Source organism: Mustela nivalis (assembly GCF_964662115.1).
Source record: "Mustela nivalis genome assembly, chromosome: 6".
NCBI classification, from domain to species: Eukaryota; Metazoa; Chordata; class Mammalia; order Carnivora; family Mustelidae; genus Mustela; species Mustela nivalis.
The window spans coordinates 31,780,921-31,800,955 of NC_139025.1; the positions used below are offsets into that span (position 1 = coordinate 31,780,921).

The following is a 20,035-nucleotide window of genomic DNA, read 5'->3' on the forward strand; positions in this document are numbered from 1 at the left end:
ACTGTATCCCATGAGGGAGTGACAGACTCTGACAAAGTTGTGAACTCACAGAGATCTAGCACATAATATGGTTTTGATAAAACCTACTGTGACACACAAAGAATCAGAGTGAAAGGTGGTAAAATATGGTCAGCCTGGGAAGGAGACACAGTACCCCTGTTTCCAGCATCAATACGAGCGAGGAGTCCATTGTGTGAAAAAATGTGCCTTCATGGCCTGAGAGGGGATATCTGATGGATTCCTAGGCCCTCTCTCAAGCCCCCACCTTCTGACTGCAGTAGTCACTGACAGCACTTGTCTCTGCCCCACAGTAAAAGCCACATGTTTTGTTCAGGTAGGACTACTTAGCTTTAGAAATACCTTCCCCTCCCATCCTATTTATGCTGACAGCTCCAGGAGAAGGGGATCATCACGCCCCTTTGTCGATGAGCACACTGGCCCACAGAAGCTGAATGACTTGTAGCCAAGCGTAAGGCAGTGTATAAGGGCAGACCTACCCAGTCGACTCTGTCAGAGTAGCTCGAGAAGAAGGGGACTCTCATGCCATGGCCTGCCCTTCCAATCCTGGACAGATGCTGCAGAATGGATTACGGGGTGTCCCTAGGAAGTGCTGTTTGGAAGGCTGGGCTGCGGGAGAAGATGTGCAGGCAGGATAGCCAGGTACCATGAACTTCAACTTTCCAAAAGCCATACTAATACAAGAAAGATAAAGGCAGGGTGCCTGGGGGGCTCAGTGGGTTAAGCCTCTGCCTTCAGGTCATGATCTCAGAGTCCTGGGATCAAGCTCCGCATTGGGCTCTCTGCTCAGCAGGGAACTTGCTTCCCCCTCTCTGCCTGCCTCTCTGCCTACCTGTGATCTCTCTCTCTGTCAATAAATAAATAAAAATATTTTTTAAATGCTTAAAAAAAAAAAGATAAAGGTTTTCAAAGGACATCTGATTTTGCTGACAGATACCCTGCCCCTATCCTGACTATCACAAGAACATCTGTATGAAAATAAGAACTGCTGGTTGTTCTGTTTTTGGTTTTTTGTTTTTTTTTTTATCCCCCCACTTCCTCTAACAGATCTGGAGTCTGACTGTGCCCCATCCTGTTCACTGGCCTGCCCACCACTCCCTCGCACACACATGCCCTCACAGTCTCTCACCAAATACCACTTCCCTTCAACCTGCAAACTGCTAGTAAGCACACTGACTGCCAGCCGGGCGTGGGGGTAGGGTGGGGGGTGGTCCTGTCAAAGAAGAGCTGATAGCTCCCTGACTACAAGTGCCTTATTGCTGAGGTGGGGAGAAAAGACTCATTTGCCAAGATTCACTGGGTGGCCCTGGGATCCACAGGAGAGGTGTGGGCAGCTTCTCTGTTTTCTGAAACTAACAGATGAGACTAAATAAGCCAGGGACACGCCTTCTTCCCACGCCACCCACCTCACCCGAAGTCTTGAACAGGAGGAGGACAGACCCACCACACCCCTTCTGATGCCTCCTCCAACTCTAGCCAACTGGTTCAAAAGAAGGTGGCCAACTGGATTTCCAAAGAAACCTCTACAAATGGCTTTACTCTTTACACTCTCCTTCTTTTGTTCAGGGCAACAAGCCTGCCACAGATCCCCGGGCTCTCCTAGCACTGTGTCTAATTGGGGCATTTCCGAGGCATAATTAAAGCTGAGCACTGCAGGGCGGCTCCATGAAGCAGGCAGGACCCACTCACAGGTCCAGTGTGCTGGGAAAGGTGGTCTCAGAGGAAGAATGGCTCATTCTGAAGCCGCTCCAGCTTTGCTGGTATTCCTGCCCATAAAGCCCACATCTGCACGAATCTTTGCGAGATTCATTTGATCAGTGAAAAAGACCACCAAGCATTCATTTGATCAGTGAAAAAGAATGAGGTCTACAAAGAAGTGACTTGCAATTTCATTTCATTTCAATTCAACTAGTATTTATTGATTATTACGTAGGGGTCATTGTGCTATACTCTGAAAAAGGTTAAAAAAGATAAGCACTTCAGGTACCTGGAGCCAAATAAGGATATGACAAATAAGTATACACATATATTTTATTTTATTTATTTATTTTTTTAAAAGATTTTATTTATTTATTTGACAGAGATCACAAGTAGGCAGAGAGGCAGCCAGAGAGAGAAAGGAGGAAGTAGGCTTCCTGCTGAGCAGAGAGCCAGATGCGGGGCTCCATCCCAGGACCCTGAGATCATGACCTGAGCCGAAGGCAGCGGCTTAACCCACTGAGCCACCCAGGCGCCCGAGTATTCACATATATTTTATTTTATTATTTTATTTTTTTTTAAGATTTTATTTATTTATTTGACAGAGAGAAATCACAAGTAGATGGAGAGGCAGGCAGAGAGAGAGAGAGGGAAGCAGGCTCCCTGCTGAGCAGAGTGCCCAATGCGGGACTCGATCCCAGCACCCTGAGAGCATGACCTGAGCCGAAGGCAGCGGCTTAACCCACTGAGCCACCCAGGCGCCCTCACATATATTTTAAAAATTGTTTTCTTTATGGCTTCTGGGTTTTGTGTCTAAAGGACATTTTCCCTTCTCTGAGGTTATACGCGTACCCCTCAGAGTTTTTTTAGAGTGGGTCTTTGTTATGTAAATAATAATTTTATGAGGAAAAAAAATCGTAGGAAATACATACACATGATATGTAAACCCTCTCCTGCCTCTGAGTCACTCAGTTCCTCTCTTTGAAGGCACTGCTCCCACTTCTTTCATATTCTTCCAAAGATACTCCACACACAGACATTCTAATACACCTCAAAAAACATGATTAGTGCCACAAGACAGGGAGCACAATACAGGAGAGAACACATCTTGTGCAGGATAGAGTAGGCGAGGTTCAGGAAGGGGGCAGCATTTCAAGTGGGGCTTTATCTCATCAGAAGAAGGTTTAAGCAAATGCAGAGAGATAGGAAAGTATACGTAAAACCTAGATAATAGCAAGTAGCCCTGGTTAGCTAGGTTGCATAATACAACAAAATTCAGAAAAAAGTGACAACCAATGGAACCATCTTGCAGAGGGCCTTGACTGCAACAGGTGTTTGTACTATGTTCAAAGGACAAAGGGAGATTTTGAGGGGTCTTGAGAGGGCAGAATTATAAGAGAAGCTGAATCTGATCAAAGACGGACAGAGCTCGAGGGAGCCTTAGAGTAAGCCAACAGTAGAGCAACGCTAGCACAGTAAGGTTAAGTGCACGCACTTGTTTTATGTTTCCTATGACGGTCAGACAAAGGGGACAAGCTAAATACATAGGGTTCAGCATTGCAAAGAGGCTGTCCTGGGTCCAAAGAAGTAAGGAGGCTGTGGAAGTAAAAACGAAAAGGGGTGGGTAGGTGGAGGCAAGGTCATTTTAAGACACCAGGAACACAAGAAAAAAATATTGCCCTGCTGCCCAGTCAAACATCAGAGCAGGAGAGTCATGGCAAAGAGCAGATGTTCCAGAGGACCCTCTCAGTGATGCCTGGGTTAACAAGAAAGGGAAGAGCATCGGGAAGAGCAAATAATCATCCAGAGTCTTCTGGAAGCCACCCTTCTGGGCAAGAGGCTGACTTACTCTATGCATCAGGCTCTCTCTCTAACAACCCTTGGTCCACAGAGGGAGTTTCAAGCTCTGTTCTCAACCGCAAGAAGAAAATGAACTCATCTGATTTGGCAAAGCTGCATAATTTTTAAAAGAGCGAGAAAGCCAGAAGATAGAAATTTTACAGAAAAAAATCAATTAATTCTCCTTAGCTTCCTTCTCTGCTTTCCATTATCTCCTACAGCCACTTAGGCCTCCAGTGAGCACAGGAAGCAGCGAGGTAATTCTTCAGGGGCTGCAGAGTGCCTGGCGCACAGCAGTCTTTCAGGGAAAGGCCATCCAACCGGCTGGGGAGGGGACAGATGCAGTAGACGCACAGGAAGCTGGCTGATCTTCCACTCCAAGTCACTGTAGCCTCAAACACTTGGTAGAAAACAAGAACCCTCCATCAGCCCTTCTAAATGGGTTTTGTTTTTGTTGTTGTGGGGACCAGCCTCTTAGGAGGAGGAGGAAGAGGCAATAAACAAAGCAAACTCTGTAAGATTCTGTAACAAGAAAATCAAAGGGAGCTCCAGGAAGGGGCCCAGGATCAAACTGTTCAGTTTAACAAACTGAACAAGCACTTGAGCCCCTGCAAAGGGCGGTGTAGGGAGGAAGGAGTACTCCCGCCAGCCTGAGGAGGGGAAAGAGACGTGCATTTTAAGACTCAACAAAAGAGGTTTCTGGCTGATGTCAGTTCTCAAGAAAACACCCTACTCCCAAACACTGGGACTGAGGGCTTAAGAAACTGTCAGTGTTCACTTCCAGGTTTAGACTAAATCAGAGGAGTAACATTGAGAATACAATTGAGCACAGAGAAGCAGCTGCTTAATCAAGGTATCCAAAGAAAGGATGGCCAGAGAAAAGCTTTCCTGGGAATTCAGGGGCCAAGAAAAAGGCTCCCCCAAATCCAGCACACAAACCCAGCAGCTGCAATCATCAGGGACACCACTGGAAGCAGTACTGTAAATGTCCCTATTTGGTTGTGATTCCATCAAAGGACTGGAGCTCGCCTCTCCCCAAGTCATCCAAGGAGGGCCACCCATGTCACAGGACCATGTGACAGACTTCTGAGACCCACAAAAGGTTTATAATTTAGAGAAGACAGACTCACATATATCCAACTCTAATGTAAATCAAAGAAGGAAGTGTTAAAAGGTTAGCTTTTCTACTAGCCTGACACCTCTTACTCATCTGAGCACTGGTGAGACCCCAGGGCAAAGAGAAACAGGATCAAAAAAATAAGGAGGGGAGGAAGGACCAGATGGACACCACGAACAGAAATATAATGGAGCCACGTAGGTAATTAAAAATTTTCTGCTAGCCACATTGAAAAACTAAAAGGAAACACATGAAATGAATTTTAATAATCTATTTTATTTAACCTACTATATAAAAAATACATTAGTGATTACATCTCAACATGTGAGCGATACACAAATATATTGAGATATTTAATTTTTTTTCATTATTAAGTCCACACTTACAGCCCATCTCAAGTCAGTCTAGCCACACTTCAAGCTCTCAGTAGCCATATGGGGATCGGAGCCTGTACAGCACAGATCGTGGAGGAGAGTCTGTGAGAGTCAGAGGAGGTGTCTGGGGATGGGCAAGCTGTGGGGAGGGTCCGGAGCCACACCCCAGTGTAGGGGATAAGAGGTGATGCAGCAGATATGAAGGGAGCCCTGGGCACCGAGGAGCCAGAGAAAAATCAAGGCAAAAACAGACAAAAAGGTGTTCAGATGTGCAGTCTGGTGTTTTGGTTTTTTTGTTTGTTTGTTTTTTGTGTGGTTTTTTTTTTTTTGGACATAAAACAAGGAAGGTAATAATTACTGCAAACAGATAGCCTATTACATGTGCCAGGCACTCTTGTGAGCTGTCTCTTAACATGAAGCAGGTGCTATATTATTTCCTAAGAACAATGGGGCTCAGCTGAGTTGAGAAATCTGCCACAGATCACACATTTGTAAATGACAACAGTGGGCTCAACAGGCACTCTCGTTCCTGCGTGCTGTACTGCGGCTCGTCCCGACACACTAAGCCCAAGCTTCTGGAACATCCTGCTAACATTGTATGTGACAGGACAAGTCATCCTATAGTGTGAAAAGGCTAGCTCACACAGAGGTGCCATGAAAACCTCCCAAGAAAGCTGGGAGTGGACATTCAGGACGAATGTAGAGGCAGGGGTGGGGGGGTAGTGATCACATCTGACTATAGTTAAAAGCTTTCTTCTGAGGCTGCCCTTAAACATCTCAGTACTAACATTTATTGACCAACTACTAAATGCCAAGCACCAGTCCAAACACTTTACATATGTAACTCATTTAATTTCACAAAGACCTTGTAAGAAACATAATTACTATACAGATTATTATTACTTGCTCAAGGGCACCAAGCAGAAAGGGGCAGAGTCAGGATTTGAACCCAGGAAGGCTGACTTCCCTTTGCACGGCACCAGGCAGAAAGAGAGGGTCTCCGAGCCCAGCTTCTCCTCCCATACCCACGTCTTGGAAAGGGAGCTCAGTGACAAAGACAATTTGGGTACTGCCTGTGGATATTGGGCTCTATGACACAACAGGACTGAACCAGATGTCCTCTGAGGTCTCTTCTGACATTTGCAAACTTGTCTGAAGTTGGCTGAGTGGCTGGCCTCACCCCTACCCAAGATTCCTTAGTCAAAGTCCTATAGCCGGGGTGGTTTTCAGGCAAGCACGAGGTGTGAGGTGCTTCTCCCAAAGAAACCTCTGCACCCCTCTGGGCAGATTCCTGCCTTGAGTGTGTAGTGGGAACAGGAAAACAGCAAGAGGAGTTCTCTTACTCAAGTGATACCCAAGGGCTGCTTCTGTCCCTGGCATCCCCCAGCTTTCTGCCTTCCTGACCACCCCCAGCAAACAGTCAAAAGTCTCAAACGATGGCAGCGAGAGGGAAGAGACAATTTCTCATGCCATTTGCAACCTTCCTCTCCTGGAAGACAAACCTCAGCACTCAGACAGGAAGCCATTGTCCAGCTGGGATCCCTTTTCTCATGAGAACTTCCCACGCGCTGGGGGAGGGCCAGACTGACATATCTCAGGCCTTTCTCAGGGTGTGGCCCCAGGGCTGGGGCACCAGAGAGAAGCGGGGACCCACCCATGGTTTAGGCTGCCTCTAATGCTCCTCCCAGGCCCCCACCCCCATTTTCCCCGACAGAGGCCTAGGGAACTGGGACTGGTTTCAGAGTCTGTCAGTCTTGTCAGTCTGTCAGTCTGTCAATCTGGGTCCCTCCCCACCTCTCTCTCTCTCCCTCCACCTCACAGCAAAGGGGAGATGCAAGTCATGGGTTCAGAGCCAGAGAGGAGGACCATCTTCACGGTACCCTGCTGCAGAGAGGAAACTCCTAGAACCTGGAAGCAGCCAGCAAAGCCCCCAGCTGTTTTGAAAGAAGGGCTCCCCTCCTGGGAACCCTGACCTGAAAGCACATGGATCATCTGGACTCCCACCCATCGTTGGAGATTGAGTCCCAAGTCACCAGCTCCAGAAAACCATTCCAAAGAGCACTGTCAGGGAGAACAGAGCGGCACAGGGTAGCGCTCACCAGCACAGGTCTAGAATGAGAGCACTGGAGTCACACTGCTAACCATTACCCCTGTATGGGCTGGGCGCCATCTTCTCATTCCTGTGCCCTTGCTAAGTAAGTAAAGTAGGGATCCTAAAGCACAATGTCTACCTACAGGGCAGCTGTGCGTGTGAGTCACAAGTACACAGGTAAAGCGCCTGGTACCTGGTACCAGGTCTGTCATATACTAAGTGCTCAACAAACAGCAGCTTTATTATTCCTCCTTTGTGTTCCCATAACACCTGCATTCTTCTCTATCAACTGTCACTGTGTGGTTGGCTCTGCAACAATCACTTCTCACAGGTCAGTCCCCCGCCCCCACACCTACCCACCCAACCCCCGGGGCAAGTATTTGTTCTGCTCATTTCTTATCCCCAGATCTTGGCACAAAATCTGGAGGACAGAAGATATTTGGTAGAAAACTGCTTTGATTGTGTGGGCAAAATTCTGCCCACATTTCAAGGCACTATCATGTTCCTGATTTGACATGAGGCAAGGACAAGTAACAGCCAAGAGAATCCCCCTGCAAGGTACAGCTCATGTTCTTTAAATCTGGTATGAAAACATCCTCCTGACCTGACAGGATCAGGGCCAGGTCAGGGCAGAGCATGGTCTTGGATGTCAGCCAGAAGAGTTTCGGTTTGACTCAGGGGCCCAATCTGCAACTCTGTCAATGGCCTGAACTGTTTTGAGTATTATTACTTCTTGATAGTCATTCCCACCCGCAAGCAGTGTTTAAGAGGAAGGATAAAAACGAGACCTAAACGATACTCACATGATGTCTGGCACATATCAGGAACTGATAAACTTTACATTCATTTTCACGTAGCAAAGCAGACCTTTACTTCTGGTTTTTGGAATGGAGTAGGGCAAAGGCTTTGGCAAAAATAAGAAAACAGGTTGTTGGAGGACTGTCTGGCTATCTGGAGACAGGACAGGCCAAGAATACAGCAGGATGAGCCTTTGGTCAGGGGGTGTGTTGCTTTGCTTTCCCCTTGCTCCAGCTCACTGACACCAGCCCCTTCCCCCACTTGCCTTCTCAGCAGAGCAGTCTGGGCTGCTCTCTTGACTGACAAATGGCCTCCATATGGCCCGTTACCCTTTTACCTCCTCCCATTCTTGCAGCTCAGGGACTCAGGGGAACAGGCTGCCAGCTATGACTGTGCCCCCACCACTCCCCCTCCTACTGTCATGAGTGCTAAAGGAAGGGTGGCCAGGAGGACCACTGGCCTTCATCCTATTCCCTCCAGGCCTGGAGCGTCACCCAGTGCAGTGACCTACAGAGCAAAGCCCACACGACAGTGGGATGACAGCAGAGCTGGCAAGCCAAGCCATTCCATGTGCACAAACAAATGCTACTACGCATCCTTTGACAGTGGTAATGATGAAAGGGTTAAGGGAAAGAAGATGATGCTTATTTTTCTTTTTTTTCACCAACTGCTACTTTCTGGTCTCACCTCCTTCACCCTACCATCTAACTAAGTTGTACATGTGTTTGCTCTCCCCGCTCAGAATCCCCCATCTCCAAGAGGATGCAGGCTAGTCCTCTGAGAAAGGTCCCCTTCTGCTGCCTAGCGCACTGTTCAGCTCCAGAAGGGTCACTGATAAGCAGGTGATAATGAGCACTCTGGCTTGGAGTCTGAAGCAAGGCTGAACTCAGGCGCGAAGATCAGGGTTGGGGTTTCATTTCCCACTCTACTCGTAACTCCTAATGCCAAGGCCAGTGCCACGCATACACAGTAGGCCCTCAAGAAACATAAATTTAAATTTAAGACCGATTCAGTGATTTCTCTTGTCCAGCAGGATGGAAGCAGAAGAGAGGAGGAGAATGAACACGTATCACCAGCTGCCGCCCTGGGCGCTTCCAAGCTGCCAACCCATTTAATTCTCCCTCCTACCAGGAAGGCAGTAGAATACTCAGTTTGCTCAGACAAACAAAAGCTTTGAAGAATTTAGTAATGTCTGAGGTTACCTGGCTACTAAGCATTACAAGTCTGGATTCAAACTCTAGTTTGCCCTTCTCCCTCTTACACAGAAGCTCCTTGATTACAGATGTGAGCAGAAAAAATTTACCCCAAGACCTACAAAGGTATAACACGGGGTGGGGTAGGACTGACAAAAGTTGCAGTGTCCTGTCTGGAGAAGAATGTGAACAGGCGAGTTTACCTGTGCCCAGAGGACTCAGCTCAAATCTCAAGTGGGCCCACATTTTTCAGGAGCAATGGTGGGGGGGGGGGTTCCTTCACTAACCCCTGAGAGTGACAAACAAGCTATTTAGGGACTGCTGTTACCAAAGCTGCAAGAGGAGAACGTATGGGGGCATTTTCAGCTAAGAAAGTCTTCCTAAGCAGTCTTCCTAGAAGGATGTATGAAAGGAAGGTTGTCACTAAACGCAGAATGGGGAGGTGAATTAGAATTAGACAGTGGGCTGATTTCTGGGCCAGCTCCTGGAACACAAAGGGTCGCTGGGGCATCTCTGCCAAAGCCCCAAATAATCAGCCTCTGCCATGTGCCACCACACAGTGACTCGGGCAGTGTTCTGCTTCTCCAAGGTGCTCAACAGAACACTGTTACTCACTGAGGCCCTACCCAACTTCAAAGAATAAAAGGAAAAAATCGGTATAAACTCTGACTACAGATGGTGACAGAGAGCAGGTGTGGACTAAATCAACCAACAAAACACCATAGTTCCCTGAAAACCAATCACCAGTAACTGAGGGGCAAAGATTTGAATGGTCCTTCTGAAGAAAGATGTGACTGGGTCTCCTCATGACATATAAACTGTAACGAACAGACAGTCTGAGCTGTAAACATGAATTAAGAGAAATTCCACTGAAGCAGACTCAGAAGGGTGGATAAAATGGACAGCCACACCACTCAATATCTACTACCCAAAGAACTATCAGTCACAGATCCCTAGCAGAGTATCTCAGTGGAAAGAATCCTCATTTATAGGCCCCAGAGGGAAATATGCATACTGCATCTCCTACAAGAAACTGATTATCCCTACAACTCAATCAATGAGAAATCGTCATCACCATGAACTGCTGCTTTTCTCCAACGGACTTTGGTTCAAATCAACCCCTCCCAACTTCCTCCTCCATAAAATAAAGTTCCTCTATTTTTGTCTGTTGGACTTTGCATGTCCCAAATTGCAATTCTCTGCTATTCCTAAGTAAACCCATTTCTGCTGGTAAAACAAAGGACTTTTATTTTTAAGGTTAACACAAAGGCACGCCATGAAGTAAGCCTTGTACATTCTGTGGGGGCTCAAGTCGGGTCTGACTTTACCATAAGTCAGGGACAGGAAATATAAAAGGAAAAGGTTTTTTTATTTGTTGCTGTTGTTGTTGCTGTTGTTTAGGGTGAGTGGGGGTAATGAAGCCCTTACAACCTTTGAACCAATAGGTATAAGGCACACGGTGACAATGGACATATAGGCAGTTGGGAATCCACAGTTATGAAGTCCACTGATCTGGGTATTCTTCCTCCTCTATCTCGTGGGGGATGGGATTCTCTTCTTGAAACACTTGATCTTAAACCACTCTGTCTCACACGGCCACTACAGAAAACGCAGCTTATCAAGACTTCTTGATTTCCTTTGTACCTCCTAGAAAGTGAACTTACCACCCTGTGCCACCATCAGCTGATCAAGGATAATGAGGAGTCACACTCTCCCAAGGGTTTTTGTTGTTCTTCTCTACCTTTTAACATTTGGGTCTTTCTAAAATTCTGGACCAGAGGGGGCCACTGAGGTCAATGGAGAGGTGGCCTGCCACAGGGTACTCTGTTCCTTCTCCAAAGCACGGGAGGCAATCCTTCCCAATTGCTTTTCTCTGAGGCCTATTTATGCCTCTTTTAAGAAACTTTAAAAACAGCAGGGATCCATTAAAATCCACTGTGAGGTCCAAGGCAGGGCACATGGCTCTCAAGGCACTTTTCCAGAAGACTAAGACTTGCCTCCCCTTTGATTTAGCCTGTGTATTTACCATCCTGGCTCCAGCACAGTGTGGAAACTCCTAAATAACTAAGCAGAGCATCCTCAGAACAGATTAGTAAAGGATGGGCCCAGACCAGGTCAGAGTCACAGTAGGATGTCAACTGTGCTCTTACTAATCATGCTGAGGCCTGCGCTCCTGTCACCATTCTCCCACCGTCCCATCTCTCCTGGTCTTTGGACCCCTGACTCTGCCAAGTCATTTCTGACTAACCAGTCCAAGATCCCTGGTCAGAACATATTGCCCGTTGCAGCCTCGCCCATTCTATGTGTCAGTAGGTAATTATGCTCAGATGTCACACAGGTAAACAGAAAATACCCTTTAACTTTTTGTCTTCCAAAAAGCGGGTTTAATAACTTTCCCCCAGAAGAGAGTGAAAAACATTTACAAGTGTTGATTCTTAATATCCCTGGGTTTCACTTTCCTAATAGGAATTACACTTCAGTAATTTAACAAGTATCTATTAAACACCCACCTACCAAGGCGCCAGGTTGGTGCTAGAAATTCAAGAGTAAATAATACACCGTTCTGTCCCTAAAGACTTTAGACTCTTTGAGGACATCGATAAGGATCCCCAACGAGGTAATAGTAATATTTACTCTGCTTATCTCCTAGAGTTCATATAAGGATTACATTTATCCATTAATTCTTTCCACAAGTCTTTACACTAAGTCCCAAAGCACTGTTGCAGGCAAGGGGAGAAGAGGGGCAGATGAAAAAGACATAGACTCCCCTCCCTGAAAGCTTACTGTGTAGTACGTAACCATAATGGACACACATTAGAAATCAACAGGAAGTTCTGAAGAAGGACTAATCTAATGAGGAAGAGATCAGAAAGGATGCAACAAATGGTATTAGAACTCTGACTTTTGGGGCAAGCAGGATTATGACCATGGGATAAAGGAGAGCAGGAAGAACATCTAAGGGGGAGATGAGAGCACCATCACAGGCAGAGAAGTAAGAAGAGGTCTGTATGGAAAGCAGCAGAAGCTCCCATGTTTAACCGGAGACAGCTGACATTTAGAAAATCAGGCTGGCACCACAATGGGAAGATCCTGAATACGAAGCTGAGAATTAAAAAATACTGGGTTCCTTTTCCATAAAATGAGATTTTAAGTACCTTTCCAGTTCTAAAATGCAAAGTGATGTTGCTAATAATAAAATGAAAGCCTGCTCTCTAGAACTAATCCAGCAGAAAAAGCCAGCCATATAAACGTCCCTTCCTCCTCTCGAAACTATTTTTCAACGGAGCAGGGTATGCTGCTGTGGTGGAGTCGGAACAGGGAAGGACAGAGAGGAAAACCATGTGAGTTTTCTGGTGCAGATTCATCATGCTGCCTAAGTTTGCCTAGGTGTGTGTGTGCGCGTGCATGCGTGTGTGTGTGTGTGTGTGAGTGTGTGGTGGGGGTAGAATGCTAGGAAAGAAATGGAGGGATTGGAGAAGAGAAAAGGAACACAAAGGTGTCCTGTGGTCAGTTTCTTTCCCAGGGTTCACTCACATGGCAGCAGATGGCCTATCCACAGAGGAGTGGATCTCAGAAAGCAGCTGCTCCCAGGTCCTGATTCTAACAGCTGGGGTTACAGGACCTCTTTGCACAGGCTGCATGCTAGAAATCAATGGGCTCCATTGTGCCTTCATGCATGCGCTCTCATGTCCAGGCTAATGCCCTATGCCTGCCTGGAAAAGAGGACTGGGAAAAATAACACTACACGCTTTGGGAGCCGGCACTTGCAAATTAATGGAAAGACACAGTATTATAAAGTTCAATTTTATTTAAATTACCTTGACTTTGCTAGGAAACTATTGAGATGCTAACTATTTGAGAGATAAAGGACTTGCCCATAAAAGGGTCAATGGGTCAATGAGGGGGGCAGGATTATAAGTGGAGGAAAGTCACAACTGCCTCTCATCTCTCCTTCTTCCTGGCTGACATGCACGAAGGAATCTGGCTCTCCTATACCAACCAAAAAGCAGTCAGGGTGTTTCATGTATGAGAAAAGGGGATAAAAATCCATAAAACCATGTGTGTGTACACAGAGGAGCGTAAGTGTACGATTACATAATTAGGCACATTAAAGTATTTATACTGCTGAGATGAAAAGCCCCTACTCAAAGGCATTCCACCAAAGTTGAAAGGGGAAAAAGAAAATAGAAAATAAAGCATCTAATTGCAATCTTCCACAAAGCCAGACATCCCCAGCTGGTGCCACAGCTGAATTCTCTTAATTAACATGTTGTAATGGCAAGTATGAAAGACACTGTATGCTTACCAACTCCATGCTGTGGCCAGCCGGCCGTGGGAGAAGCCTGCAACACTGCGGTAATTAAAGAGTTCTTCTCTTTCTACTATAGTGCACTGAGGTGGGGTGTCGCTTATACTGCTTCAAGCACACACGTGCAACTCCACACGGAAAGACAGAGGCGGAGACTGGAGAATATGAAAAAGCTCACAGCCTAGGAGCTAGCTGGTTTATTCTGGAGGTGGTTTTCTTCTTACCTCCACCCTGCCCCCTAAACTTGGGGCTTTTCCAGTGAGAGGAGGCTGGCAATGTTTGAGCAGCCAGGTCTTAAAACAGAAGTCTACCTGACAGCTTAAAATCATAATGTATCTAAATGGAAAAGAGATGGTAGACATTAGCATATAAATGAATACAATGAGGGGTAAAGGCATTAATACATCAGAGAGTAGGTCAACACAGAATGAATTCTAAAGGATGGGCTCTCAGTTCTGGAAGGGCCTTGCACACTTACAGAGAAGCTTTTATTTTTGCATAACTCTTTGTTATTCCAGAAGCTGGTTATAGGTAGTCCCCCCATTTCCCTAAAAGGGCCCCCCAAAGTCAAATAATAGGTTTACATGTATTATAAGGAAGTCATGTTCTATGAGCCATACAAGATTGTAAAATGCCTAATTATACTCTGCCTTTTAGATACGATCTTGGTCAATACAGTTTGGCGTTTTATATATTATTCTTTAATTCTGTTTATTCGTCTTCACAATTACGCAGGGATGTTGACTCAGTCAGCGAGCGTTCACCTGACATGAACAATTCCCCACTTCTGGCATGCCCACTGAATTTTCAAAAGCTTTTCCTTAATTATATCAATGTTAGAAGAGCTACCCTTCTTCTAACTACAATTAGCAATGTCTTTTTTCCATTTTCAACTCACCCTTGCAAAATAAAGGTCCAAAACACTCAAGGCCCTGCTCCAGCATACATGGCTGCACAGCTGGGGCTGGCTCAGGGCACAGCACTCAGGACACACACTCAGGGTACGTGCTCAGGGCACGGCACTCAGGGCACATAGCCACAACCCGCGGCTGCTCAAGAGTTTCTTCCTCAACTGCTGCACAAAAGTCCAAATTCATCACACAAAGGCAACTGGTATCAGCTTCCAATAGACCAAAGAACAGGCAGTGCCAAAGACAAATGTTTAAAAGCTGGTGGCTCAGTGTTGCTTTAGAATCATCTCACAAGGTGTCAAATTTGCATTCTTTGCCTCCTCGTTCCCCTGGCCCCAGAGGCCCACAATCATATCAGTGAACTCAGAGAAAGTAAATTCTTAGGTAGGCCCAGATACAAAAGAGAAGTGTGCCTAGGATTCAGGCTCTCTGGGCCCAGCAACACACACACCTGCATTCTATAAGAAGCCAGGGCTGCATATCCAAGGCAGAGGTCTGCGCTGCACCAGGATTAGTCACGCTCATCAGCACCTGCCCCAAGCCTGTTCCTCAGGATGACAGCTCATCCCGGGCTTCCCCAGCCTCCATGCGTTGTTGAGAGAAAATGCTTGTCACATATGCAATCAGGGAGCCTTACAATCTTGGCAGATGTCTCTGGCCAGACCCTGCAGTGGAACAAGTTAGTAGAACAATGGTTCCTTCCCCAACAGGGAGCAACTTGGCCTGTGAGTAATGGAATCAGTGTGCCTCACAATCTCCATGCCAGTGAGTATTGTCCTTTCAGGCTAGCCCACGTGTATCTGCAGCCCTTCTGCAAAATCAAATGAAACCATGCACCCCAAAACTGCAGAGCAACTGATTCTGAACTCCAGGCCTGCTGCTTTCACCTCTTCCCCATCTCCCTCAATCTTTCCATCTAGCCTCACCTCTCAGAAGGACAGAGAAAAACAAACATAAAGACTACCAGACCCTCCCCAAATGTGGGGCAGGGCCCCTGAACATCAAGCCCTGTTTTAGGGAGCACCCTCTCCCACAACCATAAGGAGACCCTCTCCCAGTAACTATAATAAAGTGGTTACTCAGAATGGGTTTAGCAGTTTATCTACCAGCAATCCAGAGCAGAGCACTTGGGAAAAACAGGAAGAAAGCACTGGTCTTACAAGACCGTAATACGAAGTGGCAGCTGAAGACACAAGGCTCCAGCCAAGTGTTCCTCCAGGACCTCTCCTTGGGCCAGGGACGCAGACCCCTAGACAGAGAGAACCAAGGCTGGCAGTGGAACCTCTGCCTGGCCTACACCCTGGTCTGGCAACAGGCTGGGGTGATCCTCAAAGAGGAACTGCTTGCCGCCCAGGGCTGCATCCACAATGCCTACCCTGGCCATGCTGTGGGTCTGTGCCAGGGAGCTTGGGCTGTGTTGGCTGGGAGTGGCAGGCCCGGCCCAGGCCCAGCAGCTGCTATTGAAACTGTCATTCATTTCCTGACTTAAGAGAACTGAGCAGTACCTCCCTTGGCAACCACTCACTTTCCCCTCCCACTGGAAATTAATAGATCTTGTGATAAGCATAACCTGCTTATGCTTGTTTGTCCTCAACTGCTACAATCTCTCAACAAAAATTTATTTTCCCTAGTTTCATTTTTCACTAAGAGCAACTACTAGATAGGTACTCTAACTAGATAGATGCTCTATTAGGAAGAGCATGTTTTCACTGGTCCTTATAATTCAAAGTTACCCAAATTCCTTATTTAACATTGTTAAGGGGGTACAGGTCCAGGGGAAGGTAACAATACGCAACACTGGCAAAGGATGTGGAAACAGCACTTTTACTGCTCGTTAGGCATGATGTGACTCGCGCCAACTGGACCTGAGCAGTAATCCCTGGTAACTCACATTCTACAATGATGCCAGAGGCTTGGAACCTGCAGCACATTATGCCTGGTCCCACAGGGCCTATCAGGGGACATCCCTTCTACACCGAACAGGGCCTGGTTGGAAAAAGCTTTACTCAGGGTGGCACTCAACAGCTAGTCCTACTTACTCAGACAGCAACGACCTCATGGCTAGAGTTGTTGTGCCCTCCTAGGGGAGATGCAAAGGGCTATTGGCACAGGCCCCTGGGACCATGCTCATAAGAGACTTCCACCAGGCCATTCCTTCCCCGCCAGAACCTAACTGCATGACTTCATCCCAGAACTATGGATAGAGTTGGGAACCCCTCCCACTGCGCACCTAGAAGAATACTCCAATTTGCCCTAGTAAACTAATCTTCCAAAAAAAAACAAAACAAAACCCACGTTTGTCCAGTGGTCTCTTCTTAGAATCTTCGAAAGCCTGCCAATTTCTTTCTATAAGTAGAAATGTTTCTGCTGGATATGCAAGGCTCTCCACAAACTTCTCGTCCCATTTCTCCAATACCAAGCCCCACGAGGTTACCTGCGCTGGCCTTACTCACCCATGACCATGGCCTCAGATCAGCCCTCTGGTTCTTCTCAACTTCCTGTCTCCTCACTATCCTCCACTTTTCCCTCCATCAATTCAAACCCAACATCCTGTGCAGGGCTGATGTCAGTGCTCCCTCCTAAAGGAACTTCCTTCCTCTGGGCTAAAACATCCACGGCCACACAACCTAGCACACAGTTACAAACCGTCTGTTGCTACTCGTGAGTTGATACTGTCTCTCCAGGGTACTGTGAATATCCCAAAAGGACCCAGAACCTGCCTTTACCTGCCTGGGCACGTTTAAGGCACTGGACAAACATCTGATGGATGCTGTATCTGGAAGGGCTGAGACCTCTTACAACACGGACTGATTCATTGCTTTAGAAGACCCTAGCTCTTGCTTCCCTGAGAGTCTCTCCTGCCCATACCCCACTGCTGGACGCAGTCCTGGCAAACTCCGAGACTTCTGCCTGCAAACAGCCAGTATTCTGGCTTGCATCAAAGCTTCGAACAAAGGATTTCACAACATCCCCACCCCCTCCAGGCTCCAAAGCTCTTCAAGGGCACCCTGTTTAAACAAGAGGTGCGGTGTATTTTTGGGAAATGATGAAGCAACTTCCCATAAGAGAAAAGAAAAAAAATCCCCCAAGTGTAAAAAGGCTTCTTGGAAAACCAACAGAACAGCATTCCTGCCAGGACAGAGAGAAAGGATTTGACATCTAGACTCTTCATGCTTGGCAAAGGAGCCGGCTGTGCAGCGAACAGGAAACGGGAGCTGCAGGGAGAAAAAGGAGGCAGATCCTAATGGGCAGACGTGGGACTCAGCACTGTGTTCAGAGCCAGAGGCCCAACCTAATGCTTCACTTGATACTGCCCGAAGTGCCACTGGGAGCTCCCCTACCTCCTCTTTCCCTCACGTGCCTTCAACACCAAATGTGACCCTTAAAGGCTGGGTGCGAGTGCAATCGTATTTTACATCCACCAGAGACACCTGCTATTGAAAACAGCTGCACAGAGACACCTTCAGTGGTTGGCAAATCTTCTGGCAATAACCACTTTTGTCGGAAGTGGTGGGGTGGTGATTTTGTATTTCATACATTGATTTGATTACATTAAGGATTGTTTTCTTATGTATTCCAGAGTGCCTGGGTTTCAGGCAAGGAGGCGTGGACAAACTGGGGTAGAAGGAGAGAACCCCTATCATTTGCTTGATCTGCAAGCCTTATCTAGGTACTCCTAATATTTCACTTTTGTAGCTACTAGTACTCAAACATGACAGCAACATTAGCACTGCTCCTTAAGTAGCAAGCAAGAAAAGCATTAACCACAAAGGAAACCTCTTAGGCCCAGGTCCATATGAAGACCTAATGTCTCCACAGCTAGCAACACAGCATTTGTAAGCCTTGAGACCTCACTCCTGTGGCGTAAGCCCCTTCTCCTGAACTTGAGAATTCATATCCACCTAGCCTGTCTGCATAAATTAGAAGGCAGTGTGCAACAGAGCAAATCTTAGCTTTGCCCTTATCAGCAACATAACCCAAGGAATAATAACTCCTCCCCTTGTGCTGTCTTACTTTCCCCACTTACCTAGAGAACACTCTCCAGAACTACAATAAACTACAAACTGCCAAAGAAAGTCAACTCCTTTCAGATGCAGTAACAAGGTGAAGAAGGTGCCTGCCACCTGCTAGCCTCTGCCTTGAGCTCCCCCGCAGGGCCTTCCCTGTCTTAACTGCCACCCCCACCCCTCTTCTAGCAAGGCCACTTAGGCCCGCAGTCTTTCAAAGCAGAAGGAGCCCCTTTTCTTGGTACCTTGTGGACTCCCCTCATAAAGCTCTTTCAGGAAATAAAAAGTTGATCTTCCTAATTTGCATCTCTAACAGATTTCCAGGGGTCATAAAATTATATTTTTTAGGCTTTGAAGGGGAGGTGGGAGGCTGGGTGTGTCTAAATGGGAAAAGCAGCACCACCCAGTAACCATCTCCGAGGACAGCCCTTCTGCCAGCAGCATAACACATACACGCGATTCATGTAGCACTTTTTAAATATACCAGTCAATTTACTACTCTTCAAAATAAGCAACGGCTGAATGAGTGGTGGGGAGAGTGAAGACGAGGTGTTTCCAACCTCTTCATTCAGTGCATCCTCTTCATGCAGGCAGGATGTGAAGATTTACTAGGATGTCTACATGGGCTCCTTAACCACAAAAGAAATCCCCTTCTCTTGCAGCTACTGAACAACTGGGTTGCAAAATGACAGGGGCCAATCCTGTATCAGAATTTATGGGGAAGGAACTTGTGGGGAAGAGATGGAGACTGAGCTGCTGTGCCTTAACAAAGCCACAAGTGAAACAAAGACTTAACCGAAATTAACCTCGAGTGTTCGTTTTAATTGGAAAGACTGAGTCAGTGGGGAGACAAAGATGAAAATGAAAGCATCCTCTCCGATTCATACTTGTTGAGTTTTGTGTGGTCTGAGAGTCAAACGGGCTCTCCTCTAATACAAGAAAGGAGAGCAGCACTTGAGATGGAGGGAATAGAGCAAGGCACCACAGGACTTTTATTATGGGAATGACAAAGTACAGTCTAGAGCACAAGATAGGGAAGTGGCTAGAAAGGAAGCTGAAAGCACAGATGAGGATTACGTTGCTAAGGCATATGCACCTTAATGTACGTCCTCGAGTGAGCCCTGAGTTTGACTTCTTTTGTTTTAAGGAGAGAAGGCTGGTTCTAAGTCTGAAATTCTCAGAGTTACTCTGGTAGCAGGGTAGAAGGCAGACCTGAGAGGAGGGAAGTGGGGGAGACAGTACGAGTGTGGAGAGAGATGATGAGGCCTTGGATGTCAGCAGTGTTTTCTCTTGTAAGGGGCCATCATTCATACCCCAGACTACAGTTAACACACCAGCTGCCTGCCCACCTGCCCAGTGCAGACACAACCAGGACGAAGAGCTCTGGTGCTTCCATGCTAAACAAACTCAAGTGTCCAGTGGAAAGTGGGGGTTTTGAAAAGGAGGTATGCTTCCAGAATCCCAGTCACTGGGAAGTTCTGGTCCCCTGGGCAGCAAGCTACAATGAACTAATGAATGTAAGGATCCAAAATGAGGGTGTACACCATCTCGACAAGAAACTACTATATTTTGCAAAATGCTAGGAAACTCTCTTGAATGAAAGGGATATGAAGAAGGTGCCTAAATCCCTGCTGATCCTTCTCCCCCCATCCCCTAGGAGGATCTTTGTGGAAAATGTT

The 20,035-nt window shown here is 46.8% G+C and overlaps 1 protein-coding gene and 1 long non-coding RNA gene across 2 annotated transcripts in view; both read right to left on the minus strand.

The window, feature by feature from the left end:
* The window catches only part of SUSD6 (sushi domain containing 6), a 94,138-nt gene that overhangs the window by 11,523 nt on the left and 62,580 nt on the right, over positions 1–20,035 (minus strand). The gene's annotated exons all lie outside the window — the stretch shown is intronic.
* LOC309866347 lies at positions 1,896–20,005 on the minus strand. The gene is made up of 2 exons (XR_014312583.1): positions 11,553–20,005; positions 1,896–11,428 (listed from the first exon to the last, which is right to left on the minus strand). It is a non-coding gene; the product is annotated as an uncharacterized lncRNA (long non-coding RNA).